The sequence below is a fragment of the Pseudorca crassidens genome, chromosome X, assembly GCF_039906515.1.
Source record: "Pseudorca crassidens isolate mPseCra1 chromosome X, mPseCra1.hap1, whole genome shotgun sequence".
Taxonomy (NCBI): Eukaryota; Metazoa; Chordata; class Mammalia; order Artiodactyla; family Delphinidae; genus Pseudorca; species Pseudorca crassidens.
Window position 1 is genome coordinate 97,827,924 of NC_090317.1, and position 16,934 is coordinate 97,844,857.

Below are 16,934 nucleotides of genomic sequence, written 5' to 3' on the forward strand. Positions count from 1 at the left end.
GTAGCCTGGGCTTCCCTGGTGGCGCAGTGGTTGAGAGTCCGCCTGCCGATGCAGGGGACACGGGTTCGTGCCCCGGTCCGGGAGGATCCCACATGCCGCGGAGCGGCTGGGCCCGTGAGCCATGGCTGCTGAGCCTGCGCGTCCAGAGCCTGTGTTCCGCAACGGGAGAGGCCACAACAGTGAGAGGCCCGTATACCACAAAAAAAAAAAAAAAAAAAAAAAATTTACTGTAGCCTTAGTGCACAGAATAAAAAGACTTACAAGCAATTTTTGTTAGAGAATGGGTAACTGACAATCCTGGTGAACGTAGTGGTAGTCCCGCACCTGGTCCTTCTTGTGGCGTTTCTGAAAGAGCCCCCTGCAAAGACCCACCCTGTCGACCACCAGGTAAAATAAACGAATATCTTCTAGAGGAAATGATACCCACAGGACTAAAATAAAAAATGCCGCCAGAAAGTTTAGAGTCTGCTCTTCCAGGGGAAAGCACAGTGAAACACGGCATATTTGTAATAGATGTTCTGTTCCCCTGCACAGAGGTGCCTGCTATACCGCCTATCACACTCTAACGAAATATTAGAATGCGTTAGTAAGACATGTTCAAAGTTTCAAATAAATACATTAAGTGCAAAAATGTTGTTGATATTTACTCAAACGTGGGTGTTTCAATATTCACTTACAGAACAAATCGCCGGCCACAGGCGTTAGTTTCTGCAAAAATCCCCCGGGCAATAATGTGTTAAGTGGTGCAATAGCACTATGTCTTTAAAAATGTACATATCTTAATGTAAAAATACGTCATTGCTCAAAAAACGCAAACCGTCATCTGAGTCTCCTGTGAGTCGTAACCTTTTTGCTGGTGGAGGGTCTTGCCTCTATGCTGACGGCTGCTGACTGAGCAGGGTGGTAGGAGCTGAAGGTTGGGGTGTCCGTGGCGATTTCTTAAAATGAGACAATGAAGTCTGCCACGTCAATCGACTCTTCCTTTCACAAACGATTTCTTTGTAGCATATAATGCTGTTTGATAGCATTTTACCCACAGTAGAACTTCTTTCAAAAACTGGAGTCAATCCTCTCAAACGCTGCCGCTGCTTTATCAACTAAGTTTATGTAATATTCTAAATCCTTTGTTGTCATTTCAATAATCTTCACAGCATCTCTGCCAGGAGTAGTTTCCATGTCTAGAAACCACTTTCTTTGTTCATCCATAAGAAGCAACTCCTCATCCGTTACAGTTTTATCATGAGATTGCAGCAACTCAGACACATCTTCAGGCTCCACTTCTAATTCTAGTTCTCTTGCTATTTCCACCACATCTGCAGTTCCTTCCTCCACTGAAGTCTTGAACGCCCCAGTGTCATCCAAGAGGGTTGGAATCAACTTCTCCCAAATCCCTGTTAATGTGATATTTTGACCTCTTCCCACAAATCACGAAAGTTCTTAATGGCATCAAGAATGGTGAATCCTTTCCAGAAGGTCTTCAATTGGCTTTGCCCAGATCCATCAGAGGAATCACTATCTGTGGCAGCTATAGCCTTATGAAATGTATTTCCCAAATAATAAGACTTGAAAGTCGAAATGACTCCTCGATCCGTGGGCCGCAGAATGGATGTTACGTTAGCAGGCATGAAAACAACATGAATCTCACCGCATATCTCCATCAGAGCATTTGGGTACACTGTAATATTTTGAAACAAATCTTTTTTTCTGAGCAGTAGGTCTCGACAGTGGGCTCCATATATTCAGTAAACCATGTTGTAAACAGATGTGCTATTATCCAGGCTTTGTTGTTCTATTTATAGAGCAGAGGCTGAGTAGATTTAGCATAATTCTTTAGGCTCCTAGGATTTTCGGAACGGTAAATGAGCATTGGCTTCAACTTAAAGTTGCCAGCTGCATCATCAGCTCCTAACAAGAGAGTCACCCTGTCCTCTGAAGCCAGGCACTGACTTCTCCTCTCTAGCTATGAGAGTCCTACATGGCAGCTTCTTCCAATAGAAGGCTGTTTCGCCTACACTGAAGATCTGTTGTTTGGTGTAACCACTTTCATTAATGGTCTTAGCTGGATCTTCTGGGTAACTTGCTGCAGCTCCTATATCAGCCCTTGCTGCTGCACCTTGCACTTTGATGTTCTGGAGACAGCTTCTCTCCTTCAGTCTCATGAACCAACCTCTGCTAGCTTCACACTTTTCTTCTGCAGCTTTCTCACCCCTCTCAGCCTTCATAGAATTGAAGAGAGTTAGGGCCTTGCTCTGGATTAGGCTTTGTCTTAAGGCAATGTTGTGGTTGGTTTGATCTTCTATCCAGACCACTAGAACTTTCTCCATATCAGCAATAAGGTTGTTTGCTTTGTTATCATTTGTGTGTTCCCTGGAGTAGCACTTTTGATTTCCTTCAGGAACTTTTCCTTTGTATTCACAACTTGGCTAACTGTTTCATGCAAGAGGCCTAGCTTCCGGCCTATCTTGGCTTTGACGTGCCTTCCTAAGTTCATCATTTCTAGCTTTTGATTTAAAGTCAGAGACGTGCGACCCTTCCTTTCACTTGACCATTTAGAAGCCACTGTAGCGTTATTCATTGGCCTAATTTTGATATCGTTGTGTCTTGGGAATAGGGAGGCCCAAGGAGAAGGGGAGAGATGGGGGAATGGCCAGGCAGTGGAGCAATCAGAACGCATACACAACATTTATCGATTAAGTTCGCCATCTTACATGGGTGCGGTTCGTGGCACCCCGAAACAATGACAATAGTAATACCCAAGATCACTGATCACAGATCACCATAACGAATACAATAACAGTAAAAAAGTTTGAAATATTGCAAGAATTACCAAAATGCGACTCAGAGAAACAAAGTGAGCAAACGCTATTGGAAAAATGGCACTGTTCAACCGAGGGTTGCTACAAACCTTCAATTTGTAAAAAACACAGTATCTGTGAGGTACGATAAAGCGAAGTGCAATAAACGAGATATGCTTGTATGTTGAAGTCCTAACCCCCCAGTACTTCAGAATGTGACCTTATTAGGATATAAGGTTTGCAGAGGTAATCACGTTAAAATGAGGTCATTAGAGTGGGCCCTAGTCCAATATGACTGGTGTCCTCATAAAAAGGGGAAATTTGGAGACAGACACACACCAAGGAACGCCAAAGATTGCCAGTAAACCACTAGAATCTAGGCGAGAGGCCTGCGACAGATTCTCCCTCACACCATCAGAAGGAACCAACCCGGCCCACACCTCGATCTTGGACTTCTAGCCCCCAGAACGACGGGACAAGACATTTCTGTTGTTGACGCCACCCAGTTTGCAGTACTTTGTTATGGGGGCCCTGGGAAACTAGTACACCCTCTTTCAAAGCTGTCACTACCTTGTCATCTTCCACTCTGGCAGGAATTAGCCTCCCAATTCAGAAATCTAGGGAACATGGGATAGAAGGCAGTTTTTAAAGTCCCCATCCCACCTCTGACTTGTTCCCCAGATGGGTTGAGATGTCCTGTTGCTGATGAGAGGACATCTAGAAATGAATAGTTCTAGCCAAAGGCTTCCAGAATCACATAACTCATCGTGTCTTTGATGGCTGAATGAATGAATCAATGAATGAAGTCATAAATCGCTAATGCCCTTAGCCTTGCTCTGAATAGAAGCTTCTCTGCTTATGAAATTTTGGCCCACAAACTTTGATGGAAGGCTAAGTGCCAGGAAATAAAAAGGTATACTGCCTCTGCTGCCACGAACAGGTGGAGTGAGTGGTGGTCCCTTTGGATAAAGGAACAAACGGATTCAAGGACAGTTAGTGGAATCCAACCTGCTCGCCAACAGAGACACGTCTGTGTTTCCCTAACTCTTCCTCCTCCCTGCCTTATTATAAAACTTTTTTGAAGTATCATGTCATCAGTGTACAGCTCAATGAATTTTTACAAAGTAAGCTCATGTGTTCTTCAGCACCAAGGTCAAGATACAGACCATTACCAGCACCCCAGATGGCCCCTTCACGCCTCCCAGTCAGTGGGTAACCACTCTTCTCATTTCTGCCCCCACAGATTACTTTAGCCTGGTTTTAAACTTTATGTAGATAAAATTATGCAGAATTCGGTCTTTATTGTCTGTCTTCTTTCACTCCACATTCTGTACATGAGAGTGTCTATATATTATACAAAGAAGTACGTTGTCCTTTTTCATTGCTGCATAATATCCCACAACATAAACGCACCACACTTTATTTATCCTTTGTACTTCTGATGAACATTTGGGGAGTCCCTAGTTTGGGGCTAATGGAATAGTGTGATGAACGTTATTTTGCAGGTCTTTTAGTGAACGTATGTACTCATCTGTGGGTATTTCCCCAGGAGGGAAACTGCTGGGTCATAGGGTGAGAATCTGTTCAGTTTAGTGGTTACCGTTCAGTTTTCCATAATGGCTGTGCCAAGTTCTAGCCAATCAGCAGCCTACGAAGTTCCAGTCGCTACCCATCCTTACCGGTACTTAGTATTAGTTTTGACGTATTAGTCATTCTGGTGGGTATACTATGATCTCAGAGTGGTTTGAATTTACATTTCCCGATGACCAAGGTTGTTGAGCACCTTTTCCTGTATGTACTGACTCCTTCCTTTTGATCATTCCTCCCTCCCTTACCTCTCTCTCTTAAAGTCCCCCCTTTTCTTATTTAAGCGTCAGTCACCCAAGCACAGGGAGAGGGGCCTCCTTGGAGCTTAGCAAAGGCAACCGCATCCCCCTCTGCCTATGTCTTTGCTCCCTTATGGTCTCTAAGTGCCACAAATGTCAAATGTCGCTGCCCCAACACAGATGGGCCCCAGCAAGGCTGCTGCATGTGTGTATAAGGAATGTGGTTTACGTATTGTGGCCTTGCCTGGTCTGCCTACCTTGCAGAATTCTTTTTCGTTACGTAAGACTCTGCAAAAGGCCTTGAGTTGCCGAGAGAAAAGGCACTGAATAAAATGCAAACTAACAAAAGCACTGATATCAAAAGAATGGGGGGAAATTCATCACGCCCTTGTCACTGGAAGGCTGCTGGTAGACTCATCCCCACCTTACCTAAAAAGCAAGCTCTGCAGGCTCTAAACAGCCTCCTGGCCCCCCCCCCCCGCCTGGCCAAACATTCATTAATTCACCTATCAATTAAGCCCAAGGAGAAGGGGAGACGGGGTGTGAGCAAGGGAGAGGTAGAAAGGCAGACAGTTGAGCAGAAATTGCTGGTTGGTCACAAGCCCTCTTCGATTAACCTTATCCTAGGCTCTCCCAAATTGACTCATTTAGAAGTGTTCAGTCTGTCCATCCATGAAATGGGCCTAACTGAACTGAATAATATTTATACTTTGCAGACATCATAAAGATAACTTTCATAAAAGCTTAAAGCACTTTTCAGTTGCAGAAAGCAGCCAAGGGGCAAAACCAAGATGCTCAGTTGAATCTAACCATAAGAAAACATCAAACAAACCCAAACTGAGTGACATTTTGCAAAAAGGGGCTGTACTTTTCAAAACTGTCAGTATCAGGAACAACAAAGGTCAGGCTGAGGAGCTGGTCCAGGCTGAACGGGAGTGAAGTGACCAGGTGGCCAGAAATAATACGTGATCCTGGATAAAACCCTGGAGCAGAGCAATCACTAAAGGGCACAATTTCAGGACAACTGGTGAAATGTGAAGATCTGCTCTGTGTTAGATAATAGTATTGCATTAATGTTCAATTTCCTGAATGTGATCATTGTACTGTGATTATGTAAGCAAATGTCTTTGTTCTTTGGAGAACCACACTCAAGATTTAGGAGTAAAGATAGGGAGTTTGGGATTGACATGTACACACTGCTATATATATATATATATATATATATATATATATTTTTTTTTTAGATTGATTGATTGATTGATTGATGGCTGCATTAGGTCTTCGTTGCTGCAGCAGGCTTTCTCTAGTTGTGGCAAGCGGGGGCTACTCTTCGTTGCCGTGCGCGGGCTTTCCATTGTGGCGCCTTCTCTTGTTGTGGAGCACGGGCTCTAGGCACATGGGATCAGTAGTTGTAGCACGCAGGCTCTAGGGCGCAGGCTCAGTAGTTGTGGCGCACGAGCTTAGTTGCTCCGCGGCACGTGGGATCTCCCCGGACCAGGGCTTGAACTCGTGTACCCTGCATTGGCAGGTGGATTCTTAACCACTGTGCCACCAGGGAAGCCCCACACTGCTATATTTTAAATGGATAACCAACAAGGACCTACTGTATAGCCTAGGGAACTCTGCTCAACATTATGTAACAACCTAAATGGGAAAAGAATTTGAAAAAGTATAGATACATGGGGGACTGCCCTGGTGGTGCAGTGGTTAAGAATCCATCTTCCAACGCAGGGGACGCAGGTTCGATCCCTGGTCAGGGAACTAAGATCCCACATGCCGCAGGGAAACTAAGCCTGCGTGCCACAACTACTGAGCCCACGTGCTCTTGAGCCTGTGCACCACAACTAAAGAGAAGCCTGCATGCCGCAACAAAGACCAAGCACAGCCAAACAACAAAAAAAAGGATACATGTATATGTGTAACTGAATCACTTTGCTGTACACCTGAAACTGTCACAACATTGTTAATCAACTATACTCCAATACAAAATAAAAAGTTTTTTTAAAAAAGAAAAAAGATGTCTGCCACTGACTAAATTATTCCACCAAAGTAACAACAACTGAGTGCGTGTGTGTGTGTGTGTGTGTGTGTGTGTGTGTGTGTGTGGAGAGAGAGACAGAGTAAATATGGTAAAATGTCAATAATGGGTGAATCTGGGTGAAGTGTATATGGGAGTTTGTGGCCCTATTCTTGCAATTTCAAATCTGTAGGTTTGCAGTGTTTTCAAAATGAAAAGTTTGTTAAAACACACACACAAGATATTCAAGTCGATTTAACAGTGGATCTGAGGCCGGCATAAGGAGTCTGATTTCAGAGGGGTGATGGTGGGGAGGTGTGAGCCTGGGAAGCAGGTGAGATTGATGGGTTCCCCCAGCCTCCAACCTGCTAAAGGAACTTGAATCTAATTCACATGTCCACCTTCAAGAAAGGAGATTCCGGGCTTCCCTGGTGGCGCAGTGGTTGAGAGTCCACCTGCCGATGCAGGGGACACGGGTTTGTGCCCCGGTCCGGGAAGATCCCACATGCCGCGGAGCAGCTGGGCCCGTGAGCCATGGCCACTGAGCCTGCGCGTCTGGAGCCTGTGCTCCGCAATGGGAGAGGCCACAACAGTGAGAGGCCCGCGTACCGCAAAAAAAAAAAAAAAAAAAAGAAAAGAAAAGAAAGGGGATTCCATCCCCAATTCATGGCAAAATCTTTACCATTCTAAACCCCAGAAACTGGTGGGGTCATGTGATCCACTGCCGGCCAATGAGCTATGAGCTAATTCTGGTGGGGGCCCTCCTTCTTCTTACAGAAGCAACCTTGGAAACACTGACATTCAGCAGGCCCATGCCAGTATAGCTAGAGTTTCTTCTCACTGGTCCATACCCTGCTGTACTGGTTGCTGAATATTTTGAATATCATTTCTGGCTGGAAGGGCCTGTTCTTTACTATTAGAGATTGTGGACCTGCATGTGATGCCCGGAACTTCAGCAGCCTTTTTGGGACCAGTTGGAGGCTGAAACTGAACACACATACCCAGAAAGGCAGAGCTGAGAGGATTAGAGAGGAGAGGAGCCTTGAAGTATCATCTTGGAGCTCTTCCTGTCTTGGGGGTTTCTGTCACCTGCAGCCAAGAGCATCCTAAGGAGGCAGTCTAGAGATAATTTTAGAATTAGGACCTTGGAAAAGGCCCCCTAACCGAGGGCAGTTGGAACAAAAAGGCCTGCCTGTCTCAACACACCCATCAGAGTCCACGCAGAATGCAGTAATGGGCATGAACTGGTGAATGGGTCCCTTGTGGTGTGGCCCGAGGCATCCTAGGGCATATGGATGAACTAGGGGTCTGGGGTGCCCTCTTCCCCTGTCAAGAAGAGACCACTAGAAAGGCAGAGTCTTTCAACATAGGTTTCATGGAGTAACCAAGGACACAGAGATCCTGCTAGGAGTCTGGGAGGCAGGGTGATGGAGCGTGGGGTCAGGGCTCCTACAGGAGGAGCATGAACCGAGGTGGAGGCTGTTTCCACAGAGCGCTCTGTGTTGCCATAACAGTTACAGTCGCATAAAAGCTTTCAGTTTGTACAGTACTTTTAACTTCCCAGTGTTCACTGAGACGCATCGTCTCACTCCTTCCCCGTAGAATCACAGATCACAGCCTGCCAGGGTACTAAGAGGCCTCAGAGATGACTCTAGATGGGGAGACAGAAACTCAGAGGGGTCAAGTCGCTTTCTCCACAAAGGGTGAACGAACCTGCTAACTTGGTCTGCCCTCAGTGGATTAAGTACTCCATGTGTTTCTTAAGCACTGGAAAACACGAAAAGGGGTCCCAGAGGTTGGCCTGGTGTTTATGAAGGTGCTTCTTTCCCCTTCTTCCTGGACTCTGTGCTGCACGGAGACCAGTCCAGGGTAACCGCATGCACCACTTGTCCCCATCAGCGTCTTTGTTTTGGCCCAGAGCCGACCTTGACTTAGGACTTGGCATTCGTTACGTACCTCAGAGAGAACCTGCTGGCTCCCAAAGCATTCGTGGGCCTTGTGGGTTGTAATGATGAATTCGTGGGAAGGTGGAGGAGGGGGGGTTACGGGGCACATCCAGGGGGGCACACTTCGCATGAAAGACAATGTGACGGGCGCCCCCTGGAGGCGTGTGAGGCAGAGGCCCTGTCCATGTCCCACGCAAAGGGACTAGAAATTCTCATCATAAACCATTTCGGCAGACCTTCACAGCCACCCTGGAGGTCACCAACAGGCAGCTCCCGGACACAGTGACTATCCTGGCATGGTCACCAGTGCAGAGTGGGGCAAAAGTACTGGAAGCTTAAGACGCTAGGATCAACCCTTGATCAACGACAGAAGGAATTTGGTGTATAAATACCACAGCTTTGCTGCTCTTCAGTTGACAGCTCTGGAGCGGCTCCTGCAGAGTCTCCCGGGGGCTCCAGCACGATTGAGCCCCAGAAGCCCACCTGCCCCTCAGCTCACCCTTCACTCGTTTCCTTCCCCTCCCCTTCACCATGCTTTCTGGGGGTCACTTCCCAAAGGAACTCCCTGCACCCAAGTCTTCATTTTCAGGCTCTGCTTTTAGAAGGAACTCAGATTCAGACGTCAAGGTCCTCCCTTCCCGAGGATCGCCACAGCGCCTTCCTCTTTGCCACCCTACCCCCGCACGCCCTTCCTCGCCACGGTCATCTCAGCTGCAGTGTCTTCTCTCCTGGATCTCACCCCCCAGCCCACGTGACCTCCTAAGAGTAGCCCTGCGCTGCCCAGATTCTGTCTCTCATCTCCCTGCTGCGCTCACCCCCACTACAATGTCAAGCAGAATTTCTCTAGTAACTTGGGGAAATGGTAACGTCTACCCCCAGATCTGGACTTAACCCAGAGGAAGGAAAAAGGGAACGAAATAGCAGTACTCGTATTATTCGCTCTTTTACTTAACAGCATCTCTCACGATTCCCAGCAGATAGGAGAGGTGACAGCTTCAAGCTGGCCACCCATGCTTTCACACTCCTCCCATAGATAGGACAGAGACTAGGCTCTCGTCCCACCCCCTTTCAATCTGGGTGGCCTTTGTGACTTCTTTTTTTTTCTTTTTTTTTTTTGTGGTATGCGGGCCCAGCCGCTCCGCGGTATATGGGATCTTCCCGGACCGGGGCACGAACCCACGTCCCCTGCATCGGCAGGCGGACTCTCAACCACTGCACCACCAGGGAAGCCCCTTTGTGACTTCTTTGACGAATAGAGTACGGTAGAAGGGATGCTGTGCCCATTTTGGTGCCCAGGCCGCAAGAGATTGGCAGCTTCCAATTCCTGTCTCTTGCAGCGCTCACGCTTACAGTCACCACATACAAAGTCACACTCACCTACTGGAGGGGTCCGGAGTGGCATAAAGAAGGAGTGCAGCCCAGTGACCCAAACGTTCTAGCCTTTCCTGCCCAGGCACTCGTCATGGTCCACCTTGACCTTCCTGACCAGCCCAGCAGCCAGCGAATACCACTGAGTGATCACAGCGATGCCAGGAGGAGCAAAAGAATTGCCCAGGGGCTTCCCTGGTGGCGCAGTGGTTAAGAATCCACCTGCCAATGCAGGGGACACGGGTCCGAGCCCTGGTCCGGGAAGATCCCACATACCGTGGAGCAACTAAGCCCGTGCGCCACAACTACTGAGCCTGCGCTCTAGAGCCCGTGAGCCACAACGACTGAGCCCGTGTGCCACAACTACTGCAGCCCACGTGCCTAGAGCCCGTGCTCCGCAGCAAGGGAAGCCACCGCAACGAGAACCCCGCGCACCGCAAGGAAGAGTAGCCCCCGCTCGCCGCAACTAGAGAAAGCCCGCGCGCAGCAACGAAGACCCAATGCAGCCAATAAATAAATTTATTTATTAAAAAAAAAAAAGAATTGCCCAGCCGAGCCCTGCCTGAATTCTGAGTTGTGAGATATAATAAAATGGTTTTCTTTGGAAGCCCCTAAGTTTGGGGACTGTCTATCACACAGCAATAGATAACGGGAACAGTAGGCAATGAAGAATGTTTCCTGAATGAAGGAACGAAGGAAGGGAAGGGAAGGAGGGGGCACATAGAGGAGTTGAGAGAGGGGAGGAAGGCAGTTCCCAGTTGTTCTCGGGAGGATACACTGGTGCTGAGAAAATGTCAGGCACTTGCAATGCTCATAACCCCATTTTAAGGAGAGCCAGGTTCCTTTTGCATAAGCTGCTACCTGTGTTTTGTGTCATTTAACTCTGTTACCCTGTTACCACTGATTGGATCAGGAATCGGCACCCCAGAAAAATATGAAGCATCCTGCCTGAGAACTCTGTCCAGCCCGAGCGGGGCTGGTGGGCCCGTGTGGTGTGGCGCAGAGCCCACCCGATCAGATCGAAGTGCCCAGATCCAATTCTGGGCACCTTGAGAGCAAGTGGTAGAAGTCAAGACAAGCTGGGTCTCGAGAATGGAGGTGGCCCTGGAGTCTGGAACAGCCAAGGACAAGACCAGATGACAAGTGTGGCCTCGCCTGCTGCAGTTTCCAGAACCAAGGCAGGAGCTCTCTGCTCACGCTTGGCCTTCCAGGGGCTTCCGTAAACCCCAGCACCTGTGCTAGCCTCACTGCGTCTCATTCTGCCTTACGACTCCAGAGCGCCTAAGAGGATGAAAAATCAAGTGAATAGTGCGTCTGCATGCACGTGCTTCAGAAGTGCATTTGTGTGTGTGTCTGTGGCTTGTATGTGTAAGCATGTGAGTGAGCGGTTTGCTAGGATCTCTGGGCTTAAACCTGGGAACTAAGATATCCCCCCTTCCCCACATTTCCTCTTAGAAAAGACACGTTCTTTACAATTTCCACTCTGGTGGTGTAAAGGCTGGCTGCTGTTGTAAACAGTAAGGGGTGGGACAGTGGTTTTGAAATAAGTTTAGGCCTCATAGTCTTTTGTTTCAAACAGAATGTTAGTGAGAGGCCAATAAGATAAATCAGGTAAAAGCCATGCTGCTCTGATTTGGGTGTAGGAAGAGAGACAGGGGCACAGAGCCTAATCATCGGCACCCTTGGCCTTGAGGAGGACCCCGGGGTTCCCTAAGACTCTGTAGAGTTCAGAGGTAGAGGAGAGTACCCTGGATGAAATTGGAACCCTTGGATTCTAGGCCCCTCTCTGCCACTAATTAACTCTATGACCTAATCTCGCCTAACAGCAGTGTAGCCAATAAAAAGCATTTTAAACAATAAGGGTATATTAATCTTGCATATGACAGGAAGCTCAGAGGCAGGTGGTCTTGGGTTTGACGGCCAAAGAGGTCATCAAGGAGCCAGGCTCTTTCTACCTTTCTGTTCCATCATCCCCTCACAGTCACAAAATGGCTGCTGCTGCTCCAATATCTCATATCCTTACAACAGCATTTGAAAGCTGCAGAACGTGGATGGGTGATGGTGGCAGCAATCTCCATAAGCATTTCTCTTTCTTCGAGGAGAAAAATACTTCCGAGAAACGCCCCCACCAGGATCCCTGTTAAGCTCTATTGGCCCAGACAGGGACATCCCTAAACTAAATCATCACGAAGTAATGTTTGCAAAAAAACTAGAGTTACCATATATGACCCAGCAGTCCCACTCCTGAGCATATATCCGGGAAAGACGAAAATGCTAATTCGGAAAGATACACGCACCTCAGTATGCAGAGCAGCACTATTTACAATAGCTGAGACACGGAAGCAACCTAAGTGTCCATCGACACATGAATGCATAAAGCAGATGTGGCGTATAGACACAATGGAATATTACTCAGCCATAAAAAAGAACAAAATGCCATTTGCAGCCACACAGGTGGACCTAGAGATTATCATACTAAGTAAACCAGAGAACGACAAATATCATTATATCACTTGTATGTGGAATCTAAAAAAATGACACAAATGAACTTATTTACAAAACAGAAGTAGACCCATAGACATAGAAAACAAATTTATGGTTGCCAAAGGGGAAGGGGGGAAGGGATAAATTAGGAGCTTAGGATTGATATATACACACTACTATATATACAATAGATAAACAACAAGGGCCTACTGTATAGCACAGGGGACTATATTCAATAGCCTGTAATAACATATAATGGAAAAGAATCTGAAAAAGAATAGATATATATGTATAACTGAAGCACTGTGCCGGACACCGGAAACTAATACAACATTGTAAATCAACTAGAATTTTCTTAAAAAAGAAAAAAAAAGAAGTAATGTTTGTACCATGATTGGCTTAGGGTAATTAATTATGAATCATCTGGGGTTAAGATTGCCTTCCATGAACACATTGCCATCCAATATCAGGAAAAATCTGGACTTCCATCAGCAAGCAACAAGGGAGGTAGCTACTGATGAGCTCAAGGAGATGCAGCTGTCTGCCCTGCAACCCTCACATTTTCAGCAGCTGTAAAGGTCCAACCAGATATTGACAGTGAAAACGCTTTGTCCGCTAAAGGGACGGAAAGACACTCAGAACCAGTTGTGCCCTAAGGTCTTGAGCATTGGGGCTTACCTGATACAGGCGAGCACAATAGCGCTGGCTCAGAACCCTCTGTTTCCTGGTGACTTTGACTCTCCACCCCTCAGGACCAGGCTGTAGGGAGAGAAGATTTAACCCAAGTTGAGAACGTAAATCACAGCCCTGGTTCCCTTCCTCAGCAGGCAACCAGCATTCCGAGCCGTCAGATCTAATGATCTAATCTAATCTCCTCACCTGAGTTGTGCACTGATTATCTGTGTGCAGGATCCATGTGTGGATGGACACCGCTCCTAGTCAAGCTTCATCTGAGCTAGAAACGTGGAGACACGCGGCAGTGCAGTTCGTGGTCCCGGTGCACACCGGCCCTTAATAAACGCTTCTGCTGATAAGGAACACCAGGGGCCTCCCTGCTGCGGACACTTCTGAGCACTGATTTTTTTTTTTAACCTCCCCCCAACCCCAAGACATAAGTCTCCAATTTGTGAATCCAACCTCTTTTGGCAGGGTTTAAGAACACAATATATATAGTCCTTACAACTTATGACAGAGGTCGCAAGGATTAGACCCCTGTTATACATACCGTGAGAAAATATGGAGGTACAGTGGTTATTGATGTGAGAAGGTGGGAATTCACAGCTGATTAAGGTTTTATAGAGTATCTGGGGTGGAGTTTTAGGCTGGCACTAATTGACCTAAGCCAGTTTGGTCTTGCAAAAAACCCCATTAGGTTCTTTTTGGTAAGTCTCTGTACCTTTTTCGAGGCGGGCGAGGGAGCAGGGCCTCTCTCCATACCGTGCCACCAGGATATTGTGAAAGGAAGTCTTCAGGCCAAGTTCTGAACAAGCTACGCAAAGCAGCCACATAACTGGTTCTGTAAATTCCGTGACGTTCCAGCCCTCCATCCTTTAAAAGCTCCAGCAGCCGCCTCTCAGGAAAGTCTGCCTGAGGCAAATGCAAGGGAAGTCTTGCAGCGGGATTCTCTAACCTTCTAGTCCGACTCCAGGCGCGCACAGTCCACCAAATCAGCCGCTAGATGCACGCAGGACCACTTAAGGATCAAGCCCACGGTGCCGTTCCTACGAGAACCAACCACGGAGCACACCAGATTTTCCCGGTCTGCACCTGCAAGAGCTGAAGTACCGCTCCTATTCCTGACCAATCCACGCGCCTCGAACTGCTTCCGCCAGTGGGAACTCGTTTCTAAGGCCCTTTATACTAATGAACAAGAGCTCTGGTGCTGATTGAAGCTCGGGTCTTGGGGGGCTGTGGAGCGAGGACTCGTGATAAGATGGCCGACTATTCCTAAATGCGAGTCCCCAATTAGGCCGACTACCTTCTCCTAAAGTAGATGAAACCGAACAGATACATACATCCGGACACGGAATTTACATTACAGACACATAACAACTGTACGTTTCCTGCTCCCGTTGACACAGATAAAAGAGCCCGTGACAATTTAGCACCCCCTGTGGTGAAGTTTGGAACCGCCCAATTAGAAAGGAAAAAAATGCTCTGGGTTCAGCCAGCCAGCTTTTTACAGATTACAAAGTGTTTTATAGCAAGACAACGGTGGCCAGAGGGAGGGGCTCCCTGACCTTCGGCCTCAATTAGGGCAGTTCCGCTGGCCCACCGGATTGGACAGCCTTTAAAATTTTGAAAACCTCTGGAATAGCCCCTGCAGGGAAGAGGGAAGAAAAGAGGCATGGGAGGAGAGGTGGGAGGAGATGCAGCAGGAAAGGAGGCCAGGCTGGCCTCTGTGCGGAGGCAGGAATCCTGAGGAATGCCCCCGTTGCGATTTGGCGAAGCCTCAGTTCAGCCGTCCTCCGGGGGAGGCAGGGTGATGGTAGCGGCTGTGTTCCCCCTTCCGGAAGGAAGGACTTACACCCTCGGCTGCTGGAGGGCTGCCTGCAGCCTGACTTCAGCTGTCAGCCCTTCCCCAAGGCTGAAGAAACCGCCCTGCCCGGGGCCATGCCGGCTTCTGGAGCAGCCCACGCCAGCCTCCGGAGGCTCACCCCTCCAGCCCAGTTCCGAACCACTCCGAAGGGTCACCCCAGCTCCGGAGCTCCCTGTGGGGTCAGCCGAGGCTTCCGTCGGGCTACCGTTGTAGTTCAGTTTCCTCCTTTGCTGGCTTCGGCTTCCAGCCCCTCCCTTCTCCAGGTGCTGATCCTAGAATGCTAACAAAATGTCCCGCATGCTAATCTCCGTCTCAGCATCTGCTTCCCCAGGAAACCCGACCTGCAACACCACGGGTGGGTGGCTCTGCCCGCCTGAGATCGCGGAGCCGGGACAGAGCGTGCTGGCACCGGAGCCCAGGACCCCTCGGGGGGAGAAAATAGGCAATAACCAGCTTTAACGACCAGCTAGTTTGCTGACCTTTCCTGGTCTGCAACCAGGAGCTGCCAGCTCCAGCTGCCTCTCCCGGCCTCCGCGGGCCCTCTCTCAGGACGTTAACCCCAGGTTTCTGGCTGCGTGCACGCTCAAATCTTCCTTTTCCCTAGGAGCGCAGTCTCCCACATCCTGTGGGTTTGCCGGCTTAAAACCAGAGGGGGCAAGAGAACGGAAGAGAAGAATGAGGACACCGAGAGGGGGAAGGGAAGATGAGGACGAGCGCGCCCCTCGTATGTAAAGGATGGCCCCTCTTACATGCAAAAATGTGACAATTGACCCCCTCCCCCCGAACAGCTCACGCCTGCCCTGAAAGTGTTAATTCACCTCGTAGCGGGGAGGCCGGCCTCCCCACAGGCTATTTCCCCGGGCCTGCCCGGCTGGGGATCAGGCCCATTGTTAATAAGTAATGACAGCCCAGCTCCTCCGCGGATTCCCCTGGGCTTTTGTGTCAGAAACGTCTTCCCTCGCTGCCGCTCGAGCTGACAGGCTCCGGCTCCCGGCAGGCAGCTGCGAACATGGGCCAGCCTCCGCCAGGACGCCCCGCGTCACCGGGCCCAGAGCCCCAGGGCAACGGAGAGGGCGGTAATCCCACCCCTCCTCCCTTCTCAGGTGAGGATGACCTCAGCTGTCTGCAGGGACCTGCGGGGGAGGGGCGAACCTCGTGGCCTCCTTTAGCGAGGGGTGGAGCCGTGCCCTGGTGAGTGGTAAATTCCTGCGGCCTTCAGCAGGAAGTTCTTTTCTGTGTCTGCCCTAAGTAACCCAGCACATTTAGCACTTCCATTCGCCCAGAAAGAGTTCACAAGTGAAAGCATTCTGGAACCTTCGGGAGAAAAAGAAAATGTTTGTTCCACCTTGCCAATGAGAGGTCCTCCTGTTTCGGAGGCCCCATAGGTTTTATTGTTATTCAGGTCTGGTGATGCCAACAGAGCAGGAGATGACGGCCATACAGAAGATAATTGGTTATACTTACAAATCCCAAGAGGAGGGGGCAGGCTAGGCCACGGGGGGAGGGGCACACGGGGAAGCACTGGGGTTGGTCAGGAAGCAGAAGGAGAACGGGAACTTGCGGGAAAGAGCCTTTATCGTGGTTTCTGTGAAAAGGAACAGGCAAGGCAGGGTAAGCGGGTTTAGGATCGGCTAGTTGGAATAATCTCAGTGGGCTCCAGGGCACTGGGGCTGTCCCTAGCTGTCTGATCAGGGCAGGGGGATAGTGGCCTGGAGTGTGAGAGTCAGACACTGGTGAGGGATGCAGGTGCTGGATTGGTTGGTTTGCATTTGAAAGGTACACCCAGACAAGTTGTTTGTTTACTATCTCTAGGAACTGGCAAATCCTGGGAGGGGGAGTCCCTCCAGGGTCAGCAAAAGCCCCAGATGTCAAAGCATCAGAACACAAAAAAGGCTTGGTTAATACAGGTTTATAAACTGTCTGGAATAGTGTTCAGTTTATTGCTATTATTATTTGAAA

General features: G+C 48.7%; 1 long non-coding RNA gene across 1 annotated transcript in view; it reads right to left on the reverse strand.

Annotated features, from left to right (window-relative positions):
• The window catches only part of LOC137217408 (uncharacterized), a 72,986-nt gene extending 57,378 nt beyond the window's left edge, over positions 1–15,608 (reverse strand). Inside the window, exons 1-2 of the long non-coding RNA XR_010940089.1 lie at positions 15,455–15,608; positions 13,115–13,195 (exon numbers count right to left, since the gene is read on the reverse strand). This is a non-coding gene — a long non-coding RNA (uncharacterized lncRNA). The remainder of the gene's footprint in view (positions 1–13,114; positions 13,196–15,454) is intronic.
• Between the last annotated feature and the right edge of the window lie 1,326 nt (positions 15,609–16,934).